Source organism: Botryllus schlosseri, chromosome 16 (genome assembly GCF_051294905.1).
Source record: "Botryllus schlosseri isolate E-star chromosome 16, Bs_hap1, whole genome shotgun sequence".
NCBI lineage: Eukaryota > Metazoa > Chordata > Ascidiacea > Stolidobranchia > Styelidae > Botryllus > Botryllus schlosseri.
In genome coordinates this window covers 3,054,680-3,060,848 of record NC_137251.1, presented here as the reverse complement: position 1 = coordinate 3,060,848, position 6,169 = coordinate 3,054,680, and the positions used below count along the sequence as shown (strand labels likewise).

Here is a 6,169-nt window from a genome sequence, read left to right as displayed (position 1 = left end):
TACCCTGATTTTCGTTGAATATCCACAACACCAACAAATCTGTACATTTCTTTTCCCTTGACCTCGACGATAGAGTTGTCATCCCAATGTACCAATCGAGTGTATGGTTCATCAGGTGTAAAATCCAAATCAAATGTCACCAAGGTATCGTTTTTCATTTTCAATATTTCCACTGCTGCATCTTGTCTGTGTCGTAAAACCACGGCGTGGGGCCAGAGGAATCTATGGACAGTTACGCGTAGTCCCATATTTACTCGTGGATATGGTCAGGTTACGACAACGTTTTCTCAATGGTCTGCGTGGGTGCACCGTTTCAATACGTAGCTGGATCAACTAGACCAAAAGTTTCCTACCGCGTTTTATAACGACCTATAGAATTACGAGATAGCACCCTCTTGCGGTGTGATTAACACGAAATAAGCCTTCAACTCGCAGAGACACACCTTGGATTACATTATCTAATCGTAATCGAACTTGAGATTCACACACCCACAGAGTCCCTGTTTACGATTTCAATCCGGAGTCACTGCTCACGATGTTTATCTGTAGTCGTTATGTGGGAGTAGCGACATCCATTCATCGTATGAAAGATTGATAACGAAGGTGATCGCCAAATACATTATACCATGTGAAACACTGCGGTCTCAGCAAAAAAGTTCGCAGGTTAGGACGAACAATACGTGGAGGGATTGAGCGAGTTACGCAACCCGATTATGTCGAAGTCTGGGTCACGATACAAGTCTACCTGAGAATCCGAACAATCTTGCAAAATCAAGGTGTGAACCCGTGAAAGGGCTGTACTCGTGTGAGATTGATTTTTCACAAGTTGGGTGGAGGTTGGTTCATACTAAGACCATGTTACGTCCAAATATGGCTGCTTGCCTGTCTCCAAGTCATCTATGTCCACATTGAATGTACAGAGTCGTCGCATGATGAGACTTGAGAACATGAATTTGTTTTCCATGATGTTGGTACACCGGCACATTGTATGTACACCTCGTTTACGTGAATACTTGTGAACAATCGTGACGTTACTTGTATGTGATGGTGTATGCATTGGTATTTTTCATGGAGACAAAACACGGTCTGTAACATGTTTACTTGAATATTGGTCGTTGGTTCATGAGTGAATATCCGGATCAGGCCCACACACTTTCTCATATTAGTGATCCGGTTTCAGCTGACTGGAGCGACATGTATTGACCAGTAAAAACACAATATAGTAAACAGACCTGAGGAAAGTCACAAGTAACCCGGAGTTGTTAGCGCGATGGGGAGCATAAATTCATCCGTTTTCCGAACACCATTATCCGTGTATCAACCAGTTACCAAAGTCGAGGAGGTGTTTTATTCTGACATTTTGATTCTGGAAAATCCAAAGCACGAACCCGGACATCACAGAACTATCGAGGCCTATTGTCCAAGTTTCCAAAACATGCATTTCGGTGTACAAGAGCATATTGTATGTGGTTAACCGATGATATTGATGTGATACGACCGATGGGGTATACTCTGAAACCGGTTGTCTGTGTATATTTCCGTCACTGTTTGTTGTAACAATATACAAAAATATCAAATTGACCAGTGTGGTTGTCAGTTTTCAAAACGAAAATGGTATTGTTACCCAGGGAAAAAATGTATTTCCAAGTGAAAACGGTATTGGTACTCAGTTAAATGATAGTTTCCAGACGAAAAGGGATTGTTACCCAGGAGAAAATGATTAGTTACTCTAGGTAAAAGTATTTTTCCAGGTGAAAATGTATTGTTACACTGGGTAAACGCCGGATCTCCAAAGGAAAATGATATTTTTACTCGACTAAACGACGGACCACCAAGTTAAAATGGTTTGTTGCTCAGGGAAAAAGGTTTGTTACCCGGGGAAAAATATGTTTACAAGTGAAAAAAGGTTTGTTAGCCAAGGAAAAAATATATTTACAAGTGAAAATGGTTTCTTACTCTGGGTAAACGTCAGATCTCCAAAGGAAAATAATATGTTTAGTCAGGTAAACGATGGACTGGCAAGTGAAAGTGGTAATTTTACATAGGTAAACGTCGTGGGTTCAGTGTCGTTGGTCTTGTTAAACGTTATCGCTTGACGTTGGTATACTATTACGAGTGTGAAAAGGCTATGCACGTCTTGTGCGGAGTATCGCGACAGTGAAGATATTTTTGGTGTGACGAAACAAGATCGTTGTTTACATGTTAATGCATTTCGATTACCGAGTAGCTGTACAACAGAGAGGAGTCTACAGTTAGTTCGTGCTGCATGTCCCGATGAAAACCACAAGACCACATGTAAATCTATTAGCACAACTCGATGATGTTGATATAGTGTTACTTGAATTAATTATTACCTATTTACACAACATAAAAATAAAAATTCATGTCGTAGTAAGTTTCTTGAACTCGTACTTGATGAAAACGAGTGGTGACAAGTATGCGTTTGTGTTTGAGTGAAAAAGAATTACTTAGAGTAGTGACAGTTTGTGACCAACGAATGCAAATCGATCATGATATTACAATATACGCTTTCGTCAACATAACGACTTGGTGTAGAAATACTTTCACGTTTTTTGAATAACTGGATTCTCGAGACTTGTACGATGTACCGTTGGTGTGCAAACTATAACGACCATTTTGTATGATAGTATGTTTTACTAGTGAGGATAACCATATGATGACTCACCACTTTTCGTTATCAAAGTAGATTGATTTGTGTGTAAGATGTAAGCACCGTAACTAGGAAACATATGCACTCTGTTGTTGGAGTAGCCGATTCATTGCTATGACATGGACATATCCTGAAGCCTTGGTTTGTTGTCTTACGAAAGATGACGCGACCTCGGTGTCGTAAATTGTGTTAACTAAACTCGTATGGATACCACAATTGTGCTGGACTTACACATGGTATTCGTATACTGTACACATACAAACTTTTGTGCAAACAACTCTGGTGTTTCTGTTAGTACTAGTTCTGTGTTGAACTACTTGATTATTACGATACATGAACAACCATTCAGACAATAAAGTTCTTGAAGTATCGAAACAGTTTGAAAGCACCACCAATCATTGTACAGGTTTGTAGCATGAGTGAATATTTTCGTGTAACATGAATATATTTCATATGGCTTTGGTAAGAAATGAGTTATGCAGGATAACCATACACAACCTACAAAAGTAAAACTTGTTGCGTTTGATTGTATACTTTGTATCGATGTCTTTGTGATGTTGAAAGACGGTTGTGTTTACATTTGCATTAAGCGGAGTAACTCAAGTAATAAATTTTACTCGTTTGAAAATACCGAACAATGGATAACAGTATCAATATGAGCGGTAATTATTTTTCGTGATATACAACCAATCTTCCAAGCATAACTTGTCAAAAATTTATCATGTCATAGTCGGCTGTTACGAATTCGACACAAATGTACTTCGATTATTACGATGATGGAAATTACGTTCAAGGGAGTATTTCGAAGTAGTATATTCAGCAATTACCAAATAACAAAAAATATCAAACTGTGCATACAACTCGGTTAGGTAAACGATACAGTTACAAGTCGGATGTAAGCTTGATTTACAGATTACAGTCTGCTGATGTAAAGCTCGACCACTCCACTGTGTTTATTGCAAAGTATTTGACACAAACAAAATATTGAACGAAGGTCCACCACTTGGTTTCATTACAAGGTGAGTGAAAATTGTTTTCTGTTGGTCAGGTATGATTTGCATTTAGAAAAACGATCTACACCGATTAAGCGACGCTGTTTCATATCTGATGAGTGAGTGAAATTTCCTTATGGTTTGATTTAGCGAGTTAATTATCGGTGATTCAATCAGATACAAGTAAGATCTTTAGTGACAGAGTATTGTGATGACATTTACTTTAGCGAATGACAACGGAAAAATTCTCGATTACATTGTCGGTGTATGTGTTACACAAATAATTCTAGTACACCTAACCATAGGGTACATTTGGCAAACATCGTACAAAGTGTTTCTTTGTGTTGGTAACGACTTTCAGCGGTTTGGTTTCATGTCGGGAATTATTATTTGAGGGTTCAAAAAACAATTTCAATCAATGCTACAAATGAACAACAATGCAAAACACGTTTAGTGAATTCCAGTGTAGCAAGTACTTCCTTAATATTACGATTGTTGTGCACTAGACATTTCTAGTTGAATTGAATGCGTCGAGCAAACATATTCAATTTACTTTTGTAATGATCAAAGTCTTAGAGTGCAACCTCGTGATATTTTACGTTTAGCACGTTCTATAGAAAGTGTGAACGGAGTTGAGTATTAATCGTGTACTTGGGATAGTGCTTTGATATCAAAGATATATTTTCACACTGTGTAATGTTTCGATTCTCTGTTGTGAATACCTCCAGTAACGACATTGATGTTAAATCCTCACTCTTGGTCATTGTAAGCGAATCCTAAACATCGCAACAGTCGGTATGGAAATCGAACGCATGCATACTTTTAGATAGGCGACACTAACAAGTTTATTACATCCGTGAAATACTCTGAAACGTCGATTCGTGATTGTGTTAGCTATATTCATCTTCTATATCTGTGGATACAAAGAATTCTTAACTTTGGTTACAGCTCATTCGTAACGAATTGTTGCGTGCAATCTAGAAAAGCACAAGTCGAAGACGAATGATTTGATTTCAATAAACTAAAAAAAATTCCTTTTGTTTTGATGTTGGATTTAATACAATTTGTATGACTATACCGAATCCGAATCCGAAAGTGCAATGTTACTTTAGTAGAAAAATTGGATGACTCGCATTTTGATATTGATAGATGTGTAGAGTAATATGACTAGTTTATAAAATCTCGGTAATGTTTTTTTTTGTCATGTCTGTGATCAAGTCTTACCATTCGATATTAACTTTCGCAGTCGGTGTAATTTGTTGAAGTAACAACACCGACGAGTTCAATAATATTCTCCATCGATGCATTCGAATAATCCGTCAGCTGCACGCGGATTTAAAACTTGATGCTGTTTCGTGGTTAACTCAAGTCAGTGGTCGTGTTTGTGTTGATTTCAGGAATGATCATGACGAGTTGCCTGGGTAGATTAGTTAATGTGGTTGTAACTACGACCGTACAGAGTTGCTGACACCCCAATATCTTTTACGCTGTAATATACGGATTTAATTGTGATAAATTAATTCTCAGTTATTGTTTGGACATTCAAATCTCGTATACTCAAAATATAATATGTCCAAGTCAAATCGTATATGTACCGATTAGTAAATACTTTGTCTTCAGAATAGTAACGACCTTTACAATCGAATAAAAAAGACCGATCATACGAATACAGCCAGGATGAATTAATTCAAGTTTGTGAGTTGTAGTGATATAATCAAGTAAGTGAAAACTAGATTTTTAACAATTGTTAATGTTGTGAAGAATTCTTTTGAGTATGGTAAGATGCTAAAATATCTCTTTGACAAACGGAAAGCGGGATCGCGAATAGAGTTGCAATGTTTCATTACTTGTTTCAAATCAATGTGCATATAATATCGAAATGGGACTGCGGGAAAGTTGGTAGTCATGTTTGTCAATCTATTTCAATTCAGACTATGTCAAAGTCCAAATATTTCATTTTGGATTATTTGGATTTACCTTTAGTACATCCGCGAATGGATTTAAAGTTGGTAAATTACCAAAATGATTGAATATTATCGGGTTAGAGATAGTTGGTATTGATTCTATAACTGTTAAAACAGCGGCGTGGAATGTGTGAATAATTCAATGTGACTGAAAGTCGGTGTCAGTAATATTCAGATTACGGTCGAATCAAAAGATCCCATTAAAAAGATTTCTCAAATTAATTAGAATTGTACCGAATTAACACATTCAGATACGAATCAACTTGAGCTGTGTAGTAAGTTTCATTCCATTCAATTGATACATTGCTTGAATATTCGCATGATTCTTATCATACAACTAAAGTCAAACACGGACAAAGTGTCAAAAACATATAGCGACCATACCAGAAAGTGTCAAATTGTTGGTTTACGAATCATCGTCTGCGACGACTCTGTGACAAACTAATTACGGAAATATTACCTTGTGAGCGGGCATGAGGGATCGCTTTGTCTGAAGCATTACCCTGTGAGTGTCGTAGGATTTTAAAATGATATCACACCCT

General features: G+C 37.2%; 1 long non-coding RNA gene across 1 annotated transcript; it reads left to right on the top strand.

The window, feature by feature from the left end:
* Nucleotides 1-625: 625 nt before the first annotated feature.
* Nucleotides 626-5,653, top strand: LOC145459109 (uncharacterized). Its single transcript, XR_013921276.1, has 2 exons — nt 626-3,782; nt 5,284-5,653. It is a non-coding gene; the product is annotated as an uncharacterized LOC145459109 (long non-coding RNA).
* Nucleotides 5,654-6,169: the final 516 nt, after the last annotated feature.